At 45.5% G+C, this 18,758-nt stretch overlaps 1 protein-coding gene across 2 annotated transcripts in view; it reads right to left on the minus strand.

Moving 5' to 3' along the window:
- The window catches only part of NR3C1 (nuclear receptor subfamily 3 group C member 1), a 133,905-nt gene extending 116,028 nt beyond the window's left edge, over window positions 1-17,877 (minus strand). For both annotated transcript variants that reach the window (XM_070074975.2, XM_070074969.2), the window contains exon 1: window positions 17,449-17,877. The gene's annotated coding sequence lies outside the window, so the exon portion shown is untranslated. The remainder of the gene's footprint in view (window positions 1-17,448) is intronic.
- Between the last annotated feature and the right edge of the window lie 881 nt (window positions 17,878-18,758).

Below are 18,758 nucleotides of genomic sequence, written 5' to 3' on the forward strand. Positions count from 1 at the left end.
GGCCCAAGTGCTTGGGCCCTGCACCCCATGGGAGACCAGGAGAAGCACATGGCTCCTGGCTTCAGATCAGCGCTGTGTGCCAGCCGCGGCACGCCGGCCGCGGCGGCCATTGGAGGGTGAACCAACAGCAAAGGAAGACCTTTCTCTCTCTCTCTCTCTCACTGTCCACTCTGCCTGTCAAAAAAAAAAAAAAAAAAACAACTTCAGAAATAACAGATTGCCAGAAAATGATACACGTCTCTTATAAACATCCAAGCATATGAAATCAGAAACAAATCAAGAACAAACTCTCTCCCCATGAACCCCTTTTATAGCTGTCACCATATTTTAGTGCTGGGATGTGTGCATCCGGATTCCTTTTTCCTATACATGGATGTGTGCGTGCTTGCTTTCAAGCATACAAACATACAGTTTTTTAGAAACAAAATTGTGTTTTTCAGCTTTGTCAAAATTTTTTGGATGCCTTTTCATCAGGGTTTTCAGATAATAGGAACACATTGTTGTATTGTTGTACTGCATTATAATTTATTTAATCTTTCCTTTATTGATTAATATTTAGTTTTTTTCCCAATTCTTTACTATTGTAACTCATGCTGCAATATATATTTGTATCTATAGCTTCACACCATTGTTCAAAGAGGGTAGCACTGGAATTTCTCAGGCAAGTGTGATCCAAACCATTTTTTTTAATTTGACAGGTAGAGTTATAGACAGTGAGAGAGAGACAGAGAGAAAGTTCTTCCCTTCCGTTGGTTCACCCCCCAAATGGCTGCTATGGCCAGTGCTGCGCCGATCTGAAGCCAGGAGCCAGGTGCCTCTTCCTGTCTCCCATGCAGATACTGGGGCCCAAGCACTTGGGCCATCCTCCACTGCCCTCCTGGGCCATAGCAGAGAGCTGGACTGGAAGAGGAGCAACCGGGACTAGAACCTGGTGCCCATATGGGATGCCAGCACCACAGGCAGAGGATTAACCAAGTGAGCCACGGCACTAGCCCCTGATGCATACCAATTGCTAAGCACTTAAAGATGCCACATTAATGGACTTATTTTTAAAATATTTGTGCATTTTCAACTTTAATCTTCCTTTAGGCATTCTAGAAAAATTCAATTAGAGCAAGAGTCATGGATGACTATGCAGTACAAGGTACAACTGTGTCTTGCTTATGGACAGTTTTGCTGAATCTGTCTTTATATTAACCGTAAATTCAAGAGGGATGGTCTTTCTGTGAGCCAATCAGCTACCCACAAGGGATCATTTAGGATACTCTACTGCTTTTGATGATCAACCTCCACCCATCAAGCTAGCTGTTATGCCCTTTGTCAAATCGGCATGGTGGGTGGATACTGTGTTGGGACCAAGCATTCACTCACCACATATGGGACTGGCAACCAAAATTTCCTTTGGAAAACTACCCTTTCCCTGACTATGGCCCGTAGGTTTGTGGTGGTGTTAATCCCATCTCCGGCTCTGTGGAATGGGCCCTGCCTGACCTGTCAGAACATTTGTTCAGAGATGAGCACATGACACGTACAAATGAGCCATAATTGTAGGCCTGCTGGAGCTATTCAGAAGCTTGTCCCTTTCCAACAAGAATAGCTAAGCTGATAAGATGCAAGCTTAGAGCAGCTGTAGCTACCACTTAGAGCTGCCTTCAGAGTGAAGTTGACAAAAAAGAAAAAGCACAGAAATCTGGAGATAGACAGATTCTCAATTATATAATATGAACATCTAGATCCTGAGGCTCGGGCTGCACCAGACCTCACTACCACGCGCCACACTAAGTGGTTCTCCTCCGCCTCCCCCTCTTTGCTCCAGCGAATTGGAGTTAGCTCTCTAACACTGTGTCTGTGATACTCCTGTATCATTTCATTCCAAAAAGGTCTGAAACCACGGGCACTGCTTCTGGGAGAGAGGGGCAGGCTAAGGTAACTGGGCATTCCGGGTGACCCTAAGAGAAAAAGGGAAGCCTGAAAGAGAAACTGGTTCAATGCCTAAAAATAAATTTTACCTGCTTCACAGGCTAGAGTTTCCTCTTAATGATTAACTAGGTGAAATGGTCAAACTCCTTCTTTATTTAAGATATACATACGCAAGTGAGAATATCAGCCTCCAGTGAATTCGCTGATTCTGGCTCCATCTGCCTCAGATTTCCATTTTTTATTAATATAGAAATTGCTCCTCTATTTTAGGCTGTTTTTTCAAAAAAGAAAAATAATGTAGCAGTCCTCCAAGAGAAATGTCTCACTCAGTTTCTCTTTAGACAGCCTAAATTATTACTGTTTTACATATTGATCCAGTCTTATATTTTATTGCTTTGTTTGTAGTAGACTTGATAATATATTACTGTAAAGACAGCATCTGTACATGTGGTCCTGTAGAATTATGTTTTAAAAAATTTTAATACCTTCTTAACATTTATGTTCTTAAAGCCTGATAGCTAAAGAAAAACCTTCATCGATATGAAAAAGTCAGACCTATAGCTGAATTACATCCACAATCCTTAAGTACTGCTCCTGTTGTATGAACATGAACTTTATACTCTGCCTCACCTGTAATGATGAGACATGATGGTACATAGGAACATTATTAGATTCAATAAACATTTCTGTATTGGAATAGACTTGAGATTCTACCTCTTAGTAGATATGTATTTTTTCAAGTTGGTTAATTTCTCTGAGTCTTAGTTTCCTTATCTGAAAAATAAAGGTCATTTCATACAAGTATTTGCCTCATGATGTTCTTACATAGGTTAAAAGATATTACCTGTAGGGTGAACATCTGACAGTAATTAAAATGCCATGTCAGACAACTGCATCCCATAATGCAGGGCACAGTGCTGGTTCCGACTCTGCTTCTGATCCCAGCTTCTTTCTGACACACACCCTAGAAGGCAGCAGGTGATGGCTCAAGTACGCGGGGCCCTGCTGACCACGTGGGGGACGTGGGTTGGGTTCCGCACTCCTGGCTGTGGCCTGGCCTAGCCCTGTCTGATACAGGCATCAGGGAAGGAAACCAGCAAATGAAAGATCTCTCTCTCTCTCTCTCTCTCCCTCTCTCTCTCTCTCTCTCTCTCTCTCACACACACACACACACACACATCTCTGCTTCTCAAATAAGATGAAAAGGGATAAATAATTGAAAGATTTTAAAAAGCAGTTAGTACCATCTCTGACATGTAGGACGTGCGTGGTAAAGTGAGAGCTGTCGGTATTCTGCATAAAGTGAGACCGCCCGTGGGGCGGAAAGGTCACACACACTCCTCTGGCTTTCCTCACACTGAGCCCTTTTCCTCCCTGCATGTTGCGCTGTGAGGTGAAGCTCACTGAGCATCTGCCAGGGATTCTGAAGAAGAAATCCAGGCGCTGGCTGGAAATTCTCACTACATGATTTATCAGGCTCCTCACAGCTTCAGGGGCCTATAATTCTATAAACCACACAAATTACAGATCACTGTGGGATGCGATCTTCAGGGAACACAGGAGAATTGGAGATTTTCGCATCCAGCTGAGCGTACTCAAATCAAAGCACAGAAGTCGATCACATGCTCTGTGACTAGCAAAATACCACGGCCGAAAGAAGTAAAAACACAGGGAAACCGGATGATTTGTCTAGAGACTCAAGGGTTTGCTTGGGCACCAACATGAACCTGCAAGTTCTAACTCTGGTTATCTACACACTGCACACAGTGGTATATAATCTTTAGACATCAATATTTACCTTTATGGATTTATTGCTGGTCATGTGTCAATCCACAGATTCCTTTGTTTGCTTATATCAATTCCATCAAGAACTCTGACTGCATGATTAAAGTTTGTATAAGCTCTTGGACAAAGCACTGGGCTGCAGGAGCACAAACAGGGTTTCAGTCTTGGTCTTGTGTCCCTTTTTTGCTTCAGCCTCCAACTGCATGATCCTGAGTATGGTGCTTCTCCTCTTTCTGGCTATTTGCCTTTCTTTGCTTAGGTCTCTGGACTTTCCCTTCCCAGCTCTGTCCACCCACACAGAAATACAGTCATGCCTTGGTATCTGCAAGGGGTTGGTTCCAGGGCTGATTGCAGATACAAAAATCTGCAGAATCTCAAGTGTTTTATGTAAAATGGGGTAGTATTTGCATATAACCTACGCACATCCTCCCATATACTTTAAATCATGTCTAGATTACTTAGAATACTCCACACAATGCAACTGCAATGTGCAGAGTTGTTCTACTGCATTATTTAGGAAACGACAAAAAGAAAAATAAATATTTACATGCTTGGCACAGGACACTTATTTCCCTGAATATTTTTGATGGAACTCACAGATGCAGAGGGCTTCTTGTGATTTTATTCCTCTGGTTACTTTGATCCGAAGGCTTGGCTAGATACCCATATTCATTGGGTGGCTGCTGTATATCTCTATGCTGGGTGCTGGAGCTAGAGAAAAGTGAGACAGACCCTCAAGGTGCTCCCAGCTGTGAGAAGATGGAAACAGCAACAAATGATGCAGTAAACAAACGCAGCAACAGAGATGTACACAGCCTGTGGCAGGTGCCCAGCGAGTGATGAACAAACAGGAGGTTAAGGGTGAAGGCAGGGATCGAGGAAGGCTTCTGGGGGAAGCAGAATGGGGTTGAAGGATGAGCAATTGCTGGTGTTGGATGGGGAACAGCTGGATATAGTCCGAGCCTTGGGGGATGACAAAGGTCTCCCTCAGAGGAAGAATTGTCAAAGAAGTGGCTTAGATGAGGGCAGAATTGGAAAGAATCCAGGTTCCGAGGCTCCTTGTTGTGTGATCTTGCCTGGTTACCTCAGTTTCCCCATCTAATCAATAGACATGATGGACCAACTATTTGAATTCGTGTAATTTTAGTAAAAGTGGCATTCCCTAGAAGCCTTTGAGAAGCGCACAGTGGTGCCAGTAGCCACGTGATGAGATCCCCTCTGAGGGCTGCCGTGAGGGCTCAGCGAGACGACCTATGCCAAGTACAGCACAGCACTTTAAACTCATCTGCAATAGTAACAGCGGAATTATTGCCAATTTACTTTCACTTCCAACCCACTGTGCTACCTCCTCCGTCCCTCTCCCATGGACACACATAGATTTATATCCTACTAGGAAACATATTTTATTGATAAAGTTTTAATAACACCCAACCAACTATTTGAATTACTACACTTTTTTAAAAAAGTGGCATTCCATACAATTCTCCGAGGAGATCCCAGTGGTGTCGTTACCTGTCTTTGTTTTCCCTAGACTTGCAGTTCTTAGTCAGGCTGATTTGGGTCCCAGGGTATATCTGGCAATGAGTGGAGTCATCTGTGACTTTCCCAGAACGGGGAGGGGCTCTCATTGGTGTGTAACAGATAGAGGTCAGGGGTCTTCCTAGGCATCCACAAAAGCACAGGACAGCCTCCCACAATTAGGAATTATTTAGCCCCAAATGTCAGGAGTGCTGAGGCTGAGAAACCTGTCCTCAAGGACAGAGTTCCTGCAGATCCTAGGTTCAGCCGTGGAAGTGAATTCTATGGGCATTTTACACATTTCAACATCTCCTTTGAAGAATGAAAGTCTTTCAGAGCACCTGGTGGAACTGAAGTTTTTTTGTATTTTACCAAATTCTTGGGGAAAGACTTTTTTCTACCCTTTTCCCAGACATGGATAACTCAGGACAGATACCTTCTCTTTCAAGATGATACTTTCTATGAAATTCACCAAAACAAGGCTGGATTAACCTTGTTGGGGAGACTTCAGGAGAGAAAGTGACAGTGACCTTGGCTTGCTATGCACCTGCACAGATGCATGGGCTGGACCCCCAGTGGCAGCCTCTGCAGCCCCTGGGAGGCAGGGCTCCATGCCCTCTGAGCTCTCACAGTCTCAGTATTCGGGACACTCCTGCCAGAGCTGGGGCATCCACAGTGGGGCTGTGTGTTTATTTTTCTCACATGGGTATTTGCTCCAATTAGCTTTTCTAAATGGAAATGTTGATGGGTCTCATTTTTCATCCTTCATTTTTTTCTTTCCTGCAGAAGCAACATAGTGGTTAAGAGCTTTGAGCTCCGGGGCAAGACTATCTGGGTTTGCATCTGGTTCTGTTAAGCCTCTTAGCCTTTGTGCGCCTCCGCTTCTTTACCTGGCAGGTGGAAGAAGACAATACCTCCTACCTGTGGGATAGTTGTGAGAATTAATTGAGTTCTTACGTGTAAAGCTCTAGGAATAGAGCCTGGTATATACACACTAAACAACAAATAAACGATAGTTGTTTCTCTAATTATTCCTTCCTACTCGCTTTTGTGGTCTGTTCATTCGCTCAGAGTGCAGAGACTTTAGGGATGATTTAGAGTTGGTGGAAGGTGTTTGTTGATGTGGAATGTGTAACATGGCCAGGGCTGGCTGGGCCATGGTAGCAGGTGTCATTACTCAGTCATCCCCACTTCTTGGTTATCCTCCCAGTATCCTCATCTTTGCTGGTACTCGGTTTTCGCTTTCTTTCGCTGGCTGTCCCTCCAAAGTCTGACATCTCCCCAGGGTCTCCCCCCAATTTGCTTTATGTGGCCATTATTTATAGCAATGATTTCCATCTGAGCTGTCCATCAAATTATCTGGGAATTTGCTTCAAGTATAGATATCTGGGCCCCACCTCAAACCTCCTGAATCAAGTTCTCAGGGTAGAACACAAAGACATGTGTTTTAGTCTATTTGAGAGACATTATGGCAAGTGTTTGAGAACAGCACCAGGAGACAGCTGCCCGGGCTACCTGCTTGTTGTGTGATGGTGGGCACATCCTTTCATCTGTGTCTCACCTTCCTCCCCCATAAAATGAGGGTGCAGTAGTCAAGATGACTATCTCCCCTCCAATTCATATGTTGAAATCTGAATCCCCTGTGAGGGCATTGGGAGGTGTGACCTTCCAGAAGAGCCCTTGTGAATGAGATCAGTGCCATCAAAAAGAAGCTTGCAGTGGCTCCAGCCACAGCAAGAAGAGAGTTGTCTGTCTGTCTGTCTATAAACCAGAAATCAGGCCTTCACTAGGCAATGAATCATGCCAGTGCCTTCATCCTGGACATCCTGATCTCTAGAACCATGAGAAAAAAAAATCTGTTGTTGAAAAGCAGCCCCAGAAGGACTGAAACAGGAGAATGTTGGAATACACAGGAAGGTGTGGAGGGAGCGATGACATGTCTCTGAGACAATGCTGGCAACATTGTAAACGCATGATAAGCCTTCAGAGTTTCTTCTATCCTTCTCTTTCCCTTTTCTTTACCATATGCTGTCTCTATTACTCTCTTCTCTCTCTCCAACAAAAATGTATGAGTATTAGTCCTTTGAGGACATGGCTTTGGGGATCCAGAGCTGAATCAGAATTATTGCCAGTCCTTTACGGCATTAGAGTCCAATGGTGTCTACACACACAAACCTGTGTTGCAGGTACTCTGATGGACAGGCAAGTTGTGAATGAGGGAGTTACTGGTTTTCTTAAAAAGGAGAAAAGAGTGAAGAAAGGCTCCAAAGGAAAAATGACTTTGGCATTCAGAGTTAGACTAGAGATGAAATCAACCCGTTTCATGCAATAAACATTTTCAAAAGCACCTCCTATACACCAAGCACAAGTCACAGGGCTCTCTTGGAATTGTATTCCTCTAGACTTGCTGCTTTATTTTCAACTTGATTTTTTAAAGGTTATCAACTCAAAATAACAAAACAATATTTAGAAAGAATGAAGTTGGAGGACCCAGACTTCTCAATTTCAAAACTTGCTTCAAAACTGCAGTGTGCAAGACAATGTGAACTTGCTGAAGGATATGTGTTTAGCTCAATGGACTAGAATTGAGAGTGTAGACCCCCTCTATGATTTTCCACAAGAATGTCAAGACTATTCAGTGGGAAAGAACATTCAAACAAATGGTTCTGGGACAACTGGACAGCCACATGCAACAGATTATTTAAAAATGAACACAACTGGATTAAAAACTTAAATCTGAGAGCTGTGGGCATTGTGGTACATCCTGTTAGAAATGCTGCTTGTGACACCAGCGTCCCATGTCAGAATGCCAGTAGAAGTCCCGGCTACTCTGCTTCCAATTCAGCTCTCTGCCAATGTGCCTTGGAGGCAGCAGATGATGGCTCAAGTGCTTGGGTTCATGCCACCATGTGGGAGCCCCAGATGGAGATCCTGACTTCTAGCATCAGCCTGGCCCAGCCTTGGCTATTGCAGTCATTAGGTGTAGTGACCTGTGGATAGCATCTCTTTCTCTTTCACTCCCTCTTTCTACGCCACTCTGCCTTTCAAACAAACAAATATACATTAATAAACAACTAAAATTACAAAAATCTTAGAAGAAAACATACTTGTAAGTCTCTATAACCTTGGGTCAGGCAATAGTTTTTTGGATATGATACCAAAGGCACAAGGAACTAGGGCAAAAATAAACCAGACTTCATCAAAATTACAAACTTCTCTCCCTCTTTCTCTCTTTGTAACTTTGCCTTTCAAATAAATAAATAAATCTTTTTTTAAAAAAATAAAATATACACATAAAAGATGTTCCATGTCATTAGGGAAATACAAATAAAAAATGTAGGCAGTAGCGTTTCACATATACTGGGACAACTAGAATTTTTTTAAAAAGGAAAACAACAAGTATTGATGACGATGTGGAGAAACTAGAACTCTCACATTGCTGATGCAATTATGAAATAGTTCAGCCACTGTGGAAAACAATTTGGCTATTTCGGCCGGCGCCTTGGCTCACTAGGCTAATCCTCCGCCTTGCGGCACTGGCACACCGGGTTCTAGTCCCGGTCAGGGCACCGGATTCTGTCCCGGTTGTCCCTCTTCCAGGCCAGCTCTCTGCTGTGGCCAGGGAGTGCAGTGGAGGATGGCCCAAGTGCTTGGGCCCTGCACCCCATGGGAGACCAGGAGAAGCACCTGGCTCCTGCTTTTGGATCAGCGTGGTGCGCCGGCCGCAGCATGCTGGCCGTGGTGGCCATTGGAGGGTGAACCAACGGCAAAGGAAGACCTTTCTCTCTGTCTCTCTCTCTCACTGTCCACTCTGCCTGTCAAAAAAAAAAAAAACAACCAACAATTTGGCTATTTCTTAAAAAAGTTAAACAGTTATTTTGTGACCCAATAATTTAACTATTGGAAACAGATATACATTTAAGTGAAACATTGGTCCACACAAAAACTTATACATCCATGTCCATAATAGCATTTTCCATAATAGCCCCCAGTTGGCTTCAACCTAAATGTGCATCAGTGGATGCATAGCTAAATGAAACATGATAGATCCTGGCACAGGAATATTACTCAGCCATAGCAAGTACCAACTGCCTTGTGCTACAACGTAGGCAAACCTTTAACAAATTGTTATATGAAAGAAGCCAGACACAAAAGACCACGTGCTGTGTGACTCCATTTGTATGAAATATCTGGGGGTAGTGCTGTGGCACAGTGGGTTAAGCTGCCATCTTTAGTGCTAGCATCCCCTATGGGCACTGGTTTGATTACCAGCTGCTCCACTTCCAATCCAGCTCCCTGCTAATGAGCCTGGGAAAGCAGTGGAGGATGGCCCACGTCCTTGGGTGGGAGACCTGGAAGAAGCTCCTGGCTCCTGGCTTCAGCCTGGCCCAGCCCTAGAAGTGGCCATTTGGGGAGTGAACCAGCAGATAGAAGATCTTGCTGTCTCTCCCTCCAATTATGGCTTTGAAATAAATAAATAAATAAATCTTTAAAAAATAGAAATATCCACAACTGGCAAATCCTTAGAGATAAAAAGTTGATTAATGGCTGTCAGAGGGTTGGGAGAAAGGGGAATTCGGAGTAATTACTAAGAAGCACAGGGTAGGCTGGCGCCCCGGCTTACTAGGCTAATCTTCTGCCTGCGGTGCTGGCACCCTGGGTTCTAGTCCCAGTTGGAGCACCGGTTCTGTCCTGGTTGCTCCTCTTCCAGTCTAGCTCTTTGCTGTGGCCCAGGAAGGCAGTGGAGGATGGCCCAAGTCCTTGTGCCCTGCACCCGTATGGGAGACCAGGAGGAAGCACTTGGCTCCTGGCTTCGGATTGGTGCAGTGCGCCGGTCGTAGCAGCCATTTGGGGGGTGAACCAATGGAAGGAAGACCTTTCTCTGTGTGTGTCTCTCTCTGTCTAACTCTGCCTGTCAAAAAAAAAAAAAAAAAAAAAAAGCACAGGGTATATTGTTCGGATGATTGACATGCTCTGGAATTAGTGGGGATGGTTGTAAAAAATCAAGAATATATGAAAACCCACTGAATTGTACTTTTTAAAATGGTAAAGTCTATTTCATGTGAATTATATGTTGATAGTAATTATAAAAATACATCAACAACCAACATATGCTTTCTATTTTCTTTGGAACATTGATACATTAATGAAAATCAGCTAAAATAATAAAGTATGAGTTATATCCTTAATGTTTGTTTTATAAAGAACACATAAGCTTCATTCTAGGTAAGAAGGTAAAGGTTATTCAGATTGTGTCAAGGGTAGTCAGAGGCCAAGGGAAGGTCAAGTTCAAAGGATTTGGTTGTCAAGGTTCCACTGATTCCTTTTTAAACTCCCACATGGTAACTCTTCTGATCATCTAAGCATCACTTTTGGAAAAAACAATTTTTATTAAGACTATATGGTATGATATTTAGTGTCAAATCCTGTCTCACAGATATAAATTAGTCAAGTTCTATTTTCAAAAAATCTCTATTTATTTGAGAGAGGTGGGAGATGGAAAAGGAAAGGGAGAGAGAGAGGGAGGGGGAGAGGGAGAAGGAGAGACTGACCTTCCATCTACTGGTTCACTTCCCAAATGCACAGAACAGCCCGGGCTGGGCCGTGCTGAAGCCAGGAGCCTAGAACTCACAGGTCTCCCACAGGATGGTGGGGCCCCTGGTACTTGAGCCATCACTCCCATGTTTGAATGCTCAGGGAAGAGCCGGGCTCCCACGGTCAGTAAGAGGCTAGGATTTCATTACTCGGTGGGACAAACTGCCTTCTTCCTGACCACAGCACTCCCAGATCAGCGTGCTTTCTGCCAGTGAAGAAACACAGATTTGGAAGCACTTGGCTGTAGCAGTGTGCATCAGTCAGCAGCCACGCTGGGGACTGCCCTGACCCTGGCGGCGTGTGTGTGCATGGGGGTGGGTACACAGGGAATTACCCTCAGAGGTTAATGATGAAATTCACACAGAATGGATCAACAGCCATCTAGTCATCTCCACAGGGCAGAATGGCAAATAGGGTAAGAAGCAGAAGAAAAGAGCTGGCCAAACGAACCTAGGTGGGGCCTTTTCCACACCACCCAGGCGATAACAGCATTCGGGAGTTCCTAACCTAGAGGGACAAGCCAGCACCAGAATGGAGGGAGATAGAGCTGCAAGCAAAAGCCTTTATGAGCTGAGTGCTTACTGGTGAACTGTTCTGCTGTGAGACGGCTGTGCCAGGCCAGCCCGATGACATCACAGTCAGATTCACTTGCCTTCCTTTTCTCTGGACACGAGGTGGACCAGCAACCTTCTGAATAGGTTTTGTGTTTTATGTGGAGGTTAGGAGCTCAGGTTCCGGTCCAGGTCATGTAGGCTCAGCCCTCATCTCCATCACTCACATAACCTCTGACTTGATCTATAAAGCAGTTCCTCCGCGCTAGGCTTGCCGTGAGGATTAAATGCTTCACACCGTGGCTCGACATTGCTGTTAGTAAACGCTAAGCATTTACGTCCCTGTTAGTGTGGTTCCAAGGTTAAGTTTGTCTATGAGGCTAGAACAGGCTGCATGCATGTAGCAATGATATTTTGCTGAAAATGGCTAAGTTGAGCTTTTGACTGAATATGTTAATCACCTGAACAGGAAGAGCAGGATGGTGAGCTGACAGATTCGGGTTTCTGATCTGGCTAGGCTGTGGTTTACAGCCAAGGCCATGGCAAATTCACCAAAGTTGCAAACGGCACGTAGTGAAGCCCCCTGGGGTCTGCCTGCCACTCTGTCCCTGATGACGCTGTCGCAGTCAGGGGCTTGCTTTTCATTTCCCGAGGAGGAGAATTTCTAGCGGAAGTAATAAGATGCATCAGTGGTTCAGCCGGCAAGTGAAAGCTGAAATACCGATCTTCTGAGAAGTGGGCTCATGGAGAACAAACCACACCCCTTTCTGAAAGCCCTGTCAGCTTCCTCTGCTGCTGGGCGAATCCACGCTTGGTGCTCAGATCCACAAGGCCCTTCCCACTGGGCTCTCTTCTGCCTTCCAGCCACATCATACAACTGTCCCTTGTCACACCACGCTCTCGTCCAGGGGTTGGCTACGGCATGGATTTGCAGGGTTTTATTGGAATACATCATACCTGTTTGCTTAAGCGTTGCCCATGGTTGCTTTCAGGTTGCACGGCACAATCTGGTGGCTGGAATAGATACCATGTAGCCCAGAAGCAACCACACAGTAACAGTTAACTGCCTGGACCTGAGAAAGGACATCTCCTGTGTACCCAGGAAGAAGGAATGGTTTAGTTTTTCAGCTGACAATTCTTTCTATAAAAGCAAAGGTATTTGTGTTGGGGCTCTGACACTTCCTCTGGCCCTCACTGCTCCTACTGGCAGCCTACCTCCCAGCAAAGGTCCCTGGGGCACACCCTGCAGACCTTGACTCTTGAACTTGACAGACCTTGCAAAATGCTGACTTGACTAATTTGATTTGGCGTTTTGATTAAAACTACTTTGGTATTTTGATTAAAGTTACACTGACATGATAGAGACATGCTGATACCATTGGTGCTTTAAGAACACTCAACAGGAAGTCAGTGACTTCTCAACCATGTCACACCAAGTCTGAGTGCACCGCTTAATAATGAGTAGCAATGATAATAATAGTAACATGCTCCTCCTATGTAGCACCACCTTGTCTAGTTCTCACAGGTGAGGTGGCTGCTTTTGCTATTCATTTTATAGATGAGGAAGCTAAGGAAAAGAGAAGGCAAATAATTTGCCCAAGTTATGCCATAATAAGAAATGAATGAGAGACCCTGGATTTAAGGCCAGAAGCCTGACACCAAAGCACCAATTAATTCACTTGAGCTGCGTAACCGCATCACCTTTGCATAGTGCTTTATAGTTTACAAAGCAGACGACAGCATCCTCATTTTGCAGACAAGTAACCCAGACATGAAAAGGTTCACTGCCTTGGCAAGGTTAAGCAGCAGTTTTAAGGCAAAAAATATTAGGAACTGGGTCTCTGGGTTCCTCCTCTCACAAGCAAGAGCTGCAGTGGAACCGGAAGCACCTTCCTCTGCCACAACACAGCCATGCACCTGGAACATGGTGCGTTCCAAACTATACAAGCTATCTGGATGGGCTCTGGCTACTTCACACATTCAAACAATAACAATGCCAATGCACACGCGCGCACACACACACACACATGTGCACACTGGCTTCAGAAAAAGCTTCTAGGAAAATGAAATTAAATGATGTTTATTTTGGTGCAAAATATTTGAAATACATAATATGCATAACTTCATAATATGCATTTCATAATATGCATTACTTCATAATAGGCATTTCCATATTTTGCATCTTTTGCATTTCCATAATATGCATACTCCAATATTACTTTTGAAGTTCCCGTGTGTATGTGTGTGTGTGTATCTCTTATGAAAGATTTTTCTACCCCTAGGAATGTCCTAAGGAAATGAGAAGCAATGTAGTAATAATAAGAATTGCAAGCTACTTTACTTTTAATTAGTAGAATGGTTAAATTAATTATATTCAATTCATAAGATAGAATGCTGCCATCAAAAACCATGATTTTCTATCAGTATAGGAAAACATATACAAAATGTGTTTTTTCTGCATTTATATATATAAACACATATGCATACACATAGTAATGTTGACTTCATTTTTAGTACATCTTCATGAATTTACTGCTTTTGTATTAAATTGTTACTTTATTAATTCATGTTTAAGAGCAGCACAGAGAATGCATTAAAATATTGACTGTGGCTATTTATGGGAAGAGGGTGATGGTGAATTTTTTTTCTACTTATTTTTCTATACTTTTCTACTTTCTCTGGTGAAGAGAAATGACTTTTCCAGAGAAGTATCTCACAACGTGTGTTGCTATAGACTGTACATGTCTCCACAAAACTACATGTTAGAAAGTGGGGCCTCTGGTGGGCAATCAGGTCAGGAGGGTGGAGGCCCCTGAACAGGATTAGCGCCCTTGTGAGAGAGACTCTGCAGAGCCCTGTGACTTCTCTTGTCACCTGAGGACGTGGCAAGAAGCCAGCTGGCTGTGAAGCAGACTACCCTTTCCCCCTACATCTGCCAGCACCTTGACCATGGTCTCTCCAGCCTCCTGTACTGTGGGTAACACATCAGCACATCCATGTCAGCCAGGCTAGGGCACTTCCGCATGGCAGCCCACACAGGCTGAGACCCGTGTTACATAGGGAAAGGCACTGGGCCCTGCCGTCCACAGCCTGCCTCCTCAGCGAGGCCCTCCCCTGGCTGGGAGTGTGAGCCTCCCCGTGCAGCACTGGAAACACATTCCACGGTAAGAGCACAGGCAGGGGTCTCTTAACAACCAGGATGCAGTCACGACTGGAAACTCAGTCGGGGTCTCTGATGTGGGTAAAAGGGAGCCATCAACTGCTGCCCGTCAGGGTGTACAAGAGCAGGAATTTTGAATGCTACTTAGGAACGCCCAGCTAACCAGCACGACCAGCCTAACACTTCTTGCATTCAATCAGCCACAAATGTTACTTGGGTAGAGCTGTGAAGTCATGAGAGCAGAAGGTTTAATCTCTTTGTGGATGTATTCTTGGTTCCCTTCACGGGTAGGGGAGGGAAAAGGCTCAGACACGGTGTAGGATATCAAAGTGACTGTGGCAGCTCCAGCCCCACGGCTCCCCAGGGCAGCCATTTGTACCTCCTGATTTTCAACAGGGTTTAGGAACCTCCAGAGGAAAGATGGAAATCGTGCCATGCAGTGCACTGCAAACCCCTATCTGAGGAAGTAACTCACTGGGGCTCAAACAGCTCCACAATGGGACCTTGAGCTGAGGGGACCATGGCCGTTACTCTAGGAATTAAGTCCTCTGACTTTGACGCACGGTTATGCTGGCATGGCTGCACAGAGGACTCTCCTCGAGGTGGTGATGATGGCTGCGAAGACGACAGAATTGTCCTTGGTGGGTGTGGGGGGAGTATTGCATGTGTAGGGTGCTCACATCAGGACGACATTCGCCCTGCTTGGAGGCCCATGCCTCCAGGAGGAAGCCCTTCCAGGAGTCACTGGGTCACCTGAGATGGAGCACGGCTCCTCTGGGGCACTAGCTGAATGTTCCCATCCTGCTCTGCGTGTCCAGCTGAGGATAACATGCAGGTGTTCCACATTCACCAGCATTGGCCTGGAGGACCTCCAGGTGGTAGGGACTAGGGTGGCAATGCGGACGGGGACAGAGCTCCACCCTGAGGGCATCTTTGTGGAAGTCTGGTTCCGAGGCTCCTGCTGCTGTGGGGACACTCTCAACAGAATTATCTCCAGCCACACATCAGCCCTCTAGGTGCTTCAAGGAATATATCGGGGGAAAGGGACTCTTTAAAAGGCAGAGTTGAGGCAGGGACACCCACAGTTAGTCCAGTGTGGGATGAGCTCGGGATGATGTTGTTTAACCACAGCAAGCCAGAGAGGCCCAGAGGTCTGTGAGTCCCCACGGGCACAGTCTTTTTCTGAAGCGTCTGACTGTGGCTACTGGCTCCCACGGTATCAAGGCGCTTCCCTTAGAACCTCCTTTTTATTAGGGGTGAGAAACACACCATGACCTGCGGTCCAGCTGGCCAGCGCCTGCAGCAGACAGTTGATGGCTGGAGGATCCCCAGGGGTCCTCTCCGGTCTATGCACAGCTTCCTGAGCCACCCCTCGACTGCTGCCTTCCGTGCCCCCCAGTCATCCTTCCCTTTCAGACTTCAGTTCGCACATGGTAGGGAAGCAATCGTAAGATCACCCACAGCGACCAATGATTGACAGTAGCTCAATTTAGCTTCTGTTTTAAAGAAGGGTGTACATCTGGGGTCTACAGAGCCTTAACAGAAAGGAATCAGGTTGACTGTGAAATTCTTTCGCCATGACAAGTCACTGAGGGGAGATTGTTAAGTGGGGAGATTCCCGGAGTCTGTTAATGATACACCCAACAGCAACTGCACTGACTCATCACCTTCACTCCAGAGGTGTTGAGGGTGTTACTGTCAGTCCCATGCCTGCACTGCCCAGACACCACAGTTTTATTCAACACGTTTGAGGTGGGCAGAGCCCAGTGATCATCTCTAACTCACAGCTGAGACACTGAGGGTTAGAGGTGGCCCCTCATCTGCCCTATCTGTTCACTGGCAGCACTGACGCTCCAGAGACAGTCACCTTGTGCAGGGCAGGCAAAGGCAGAGTGTCCAAGACAAGGGGGTTTTCCTCGGCCCTGACGGGTATCCTGGAATAATAAATAATAAGCTGCAGGGGACTTGAGACTCCCTCCCATGATCTGATTAGTAAGCCTCTCCTTCTCTAATTCCCCACATGCAGTCTTTCAGCAAGTCCTGTTGACTTCACATTCAAAACAAATGCTGGCTCTGACGCCCCGGCCGCACCTCCACCACTACCCACATCTCAGTCTCCCAGGACTCATTCAGAAGATTGCAACAGTTTCCTGACTGCTCCCTGGATTTTGTACTTGCTCCTCCACACCAGCCCAGGGATCCTATTAACACTGATGCCAGGGCATGGCAGTCCTTTATTTGAAACCCACAAACAGCTCCCTGTCTCCCTCAGTTCAAAGCCAAAGTCCACATCCGGGCTCCTGGCTGCCTTGCTGGCCACAGCTCCCCGACTCTGCCCCAGTCTCTTAGCTTCAGTCACGCTACTCCATGTGCTAATCCTCACCCTCGCCAAGCACCTTCTTAGCACAGGCCCTTTCTTCTCATTGCTCCCTCCTCGGAGTCCCGGATGTGGCCACAGACCTCGATCTTTTGCTTTATCCAGAATTCTATTCAAAGATCACCTCCTCAGAACCGTCCCCTCCCGGTACTCTCCATCCCCCAACTATGTTTTCATTTTCTTCATAGCTCTTTTCACCAAACCCATTTCATATTTTTTTTTAAATGTATTGTCTGGCTCTCCTCCCTAGATGTAAGCTCCTAGGCAGTTTTGTTTTGTTCGCTGCTCTCTCCTCATTGCCTAGAATAGCGCCTGGCACACACTTGCTGAATAGATGAAACTGAGAAACTCAGCGACGCACTTCTTTTTACGTAAGCCCACAAAAATGTTTTCTTCCTTTGCAGTTTAAACTGCCCGGCACACAACAACAATCTGTGATCATTTCATTTTCTGATGCTCTGACTTCTGTGTGCCCTTCAGCAGGTCACTTCCTTAGGATTCGCTGTGCCCAGCTGCAGAATGGGAAGAGAAATGCCACCTACCTTCTTTCCCAGATACTTGGATACAACAGATTCTGAAATGTAGTCTTCGCTCTCCAAGGAAAGGAGCCACACAGATCAAGATTCTCATGGCTGGGGTACAAGGAAAGCCCCAGGAGGGTAGGAGCTGTGCTTCCTCCCTCTGCGCTCTTGCACATAGAGTGCTTTTCCAAGTTCGCATCTGTGGGAGCCACACACACCTGCCCCTGCAGCAGCCGTGGTTGTCACAGAGCCAGCCCCTTTTCTGGGCTAACCACGTGGAGGGCCACAGGAGAACAGAATCGGACTTCGACATGACATGACGCAGACTCTTTTTTTTTTTTTCCCTGAAGAAGCCGACTGCACCATGCTGAAGGAACAAACAGCTACCGCTGGTGTGCTCTGAGCTTTGAAGATGGAGCAGAGCGTTTCACAAGGGGAGAAGATCAGAGGATCCTGTCCTTGGGACACACTTTTTACTTTGTATTTTTATTTTTTTTATTTTTCGAGACCCTGACTAATACTGTGATTCCTACTTTTGGTGAATTTCCTGATTTAACTCAGAGCTACTGATTCAGCAGATATTCCCTGGGTCAGATCCATATGGAAACCAACACACGAGGTTGGTGTCAGGCATTTTAACGTGCACAATGAGGATTTGCAGAATAGAAAAATGCATGAATATTCACACACACACACACACACACACACACATCTTTACCACTTTCCCTTTCTTCTCCTGGTCCTTTCTTGACTTCTGCTCCTTTCCCACTCACCACTCCTGTCCTAATCGCTTCTCTTGGATACATGAGTGCTTTATGGTCCTGCTGGGCTTGAAAGCTGATTGATGCCCCAAGGTCCAGCGACTGATTCTCAGAAGAGCTAAGTGGCCACTTTCCCTCTACCATTTAAAGACGTATGTTGTAATTTCCCCAGCAGAAGTGAAAGTGATTAGCTCCATGCAAATGTGTGCACAACCACAAGAAAGAAGGTGAGAGCCAGCAAGAGAAGAGGACAAAGGACCTTTTGAAAGGGGTGGGAGGAAATCTCACATAAACTCTGACCACCCAGAGGAAGGAAATGGAAACTTGGGCTTCAGGGTAATTTAGTTGTTGATTAGAATTCTCTGTCATCAAGCAGGTGCCAAGAAGAATGGTTTTTTTTTAAATTTTGATTTTGTGCCTTCATTCTGACAATGGGAACTTCCTCATTTGCCTGAGAAGGATCTATACAAGGATGCACAATTTATAGTTAATTTGAAGATGAATAAAATGTTAGCATACCTTTTGTTTCCCCTAAAACATGATACTTAAATTAGTACAGGGCCCTCATTA

The sequence above is a fragment of the Oryctolagus cuniculus genome, chromosome 6 (genome assembly GCF_051225735.1).
Source record: "Oryctolagus cuniculus isolate XC-2025 breed Fujian yellow rabbit chromosome 6, ASM5122573v1, whole genome shotgun sequence".
NCBI classification, from domain to species: Eukaryota; Metazoa; Chordata; class Mammalia; order Lagomorpha; family Leporidae; genus Oryctolagus; species Oryctolagus cuniculus.